The sequence below is a fragment of the Octodon degus genome, unplaced genomic scaffold (assembly GCF_000260255.1).
Source record: "Octodon degus isolate 3935 unplaced genomic scaffold, OctDeg1.0 scaffold00123, whole genome shotgun sequence".
Taxonomy (NCBI): Eukaryota; Metazoa; Chordata; class Mammalia; order Rodentia; family Octodontidae; genus Octodon; species Octodon degus.
Genome location: NW_004524699.1, coordinates 7,334,994 through 7,336,904, shown reverse-complemented (window position 1 = coordinate 7,336,904; position 1,911 = coordinate 7,334,994). Strand labels below are relative to the sequence as shown.

Here is a 1,911-nt window from a genome sequence, read left to right as displayed (position 1 = left end):
CCTGTAGTTCCATGTCTATCATCCAGGACAGTCTGCGGCAAGATGGGGTTTGGGTGGCTCCTCCCCTACAGCATTGCATGTTGTTGCAGTTCTCGAAGCTTCTCTCTGGGGCCAGCTTTATTCACTCCTTGTAGCTTTTGTCATATGTTCCTAGCTTCCCCAACATTCTTGGGTCTCCACTGAAATTTTAGCTTCCCCACAATGATTCCATTCTGCATGCACCTTAAACCAGCACGCCATGGATAAAGCCAAAGTCAGCCACCAGCTGGAACAGTCGCCAGGCTTCTTTCACTCTTGGCCCGGATTGTTGAGTATATGAACCAAATTCTGAGGAACTAGTTCTCTAGGCCACTCCCATACTGAAATACGATTCTCTGGGGCTCTATTCTCAAAGCAAAAATCTTTCATCCTTGTAATTTGTGGCTGTAAAATATGGAGTCATCCTGGTTTTTGTGATATCCCTAGGTCATCTTTCCTGTTGTCCTCTTCCTTCTCAGCAACCAAGTTGTCCTCTGGCCCATCTTTTCAGTTCGCACATTTATTGCAGCTTCCTTTCTGGCCAAACTCAACACATTTTAAATCATTCTACTAGGCCATTTGCTCTCGATTCTCAACATAAGTCTGGCTAAAGTCCCCCAGCAGTAACTATGCCACCACTTCAACAATACACTGCCTTGAAATTTCTTACACAACCTAAATTAGTCCCCTGCCTTTAATCTTAGTCTCAGGCAAAGTCTTTGGACATGAGCAAACTGCAGACAAATTTTCTGCCAAGCAATAAAACACATGGCCTGAAGTCCTGAGCAGTTCCTATCTGCATTTCTGGTCTTCGGAACTCTGACCAGAATCTCCCGTAGAGTGCAGTTTAAACAGTTCTGTTCTAAATAAAATAGAGGAGAGTGAGCCCGCGTCTGTGCCCACTCGGTTGCCCCACTCAGCGGGGACAGTAGGAGGTCAGTGAGTCCGTGCTCAGCCTATGCTCCACAGCTGGGCGGCGCCAGTAGGAGAGGGAGTCTGCGCTCTGCGCCCCCTCCATTGCCCCTGGGCGCCCGCGCCAGTAGGAGGAGAGCGAGTCTATGCTCTGCATGTCCTCCATTGCCCCGGGTCCGCGCATGTCCGCGGTCTGCGTAACCTCTGTCGCCCCGGGTCCGCGACGCCAGTAGGAGCAGTAGGAGAGCGAGTCCGCGCTCTGCGCTTCGTCCATTGCCCCAGGTCGGCCCTGCCAGTAGGAGAGTGTGTCCCCGCTCTGCGCATTCTCCACTGCCCCAGGTCCAGTGCTCTTGGAGGATAAGAGCGAGTCCGCGCTCTGGGTCCCCTCCATTGCCCCGGGTCCGCGGCCACAATAGAGGAGTGAGCCCGCGCTCTGCGCATTCTCCCCTGCCCCAGGGGGAGGGCGCTTGCAGCAGGAGAGCGAGTCCGCGCTTGGCGCGTTCTCCACTGCCCCAGGTTCGCGGCGCCTGTAAGAGGCCAGCGAGTCCGCGCTCTGCGCCCACTCCACTGCCCCCGGTCCACGGCCACAGTAGAAAAGTGAGTCCGCACTCTGTGCATTCTCCACTGACCCGAGTGGAGGGCGCTTGTAGGACGAGAGCGAGTCCGCGGTCTGTGTCTCCTCCGTTGCTCCAGGTCCGCGGCTCCTGTAGGAGCAGAGTGAGTCCGCGCTTTTCGAGTTCTCCATTGCCCGGCTTTCCTGGCGCCAGTAGCACAGTGAGTCCACGCTCTGCGTGTCCTCCATTGCCCCGGGTCTGTGGAGCCAGTAGGAGGAGAGTGAGTCCACGCTCTGGGTGTCCTCCACCAGCCCCGGTCTGTGGGGCCAGTAGGAGGAGAGTGAGTCCACCCTCTGCGTGTCCTCCACCAGCTCGGGTCTGTGGAGCCAGTAGGAGGAGAGTGAGTCCACGCTCTGGGTGTCCTCCA

General features: G+C 55.9%; 1 pseudogene across 1 annotated transcript in view; it reads right to left on the bottom strand.

The window, feature by feature from the left end:
* Positions 1–934: 934 nt before the first annotated feature.
* LOC101589848 overlaps positions 935–1,911 on the bottom strand; it is a 5,260-nt pseudogene continuing 4,283 nt past the window's right edge. The window contains exon 2 of the transcript XR_001117275.1: positions 935–1,862. The product of XR_001117275.1 is annotated as a cyclin-I pseudogene (transcript). The remainder of the gene's footprint in view (positions 1,863–1,911) is intronic.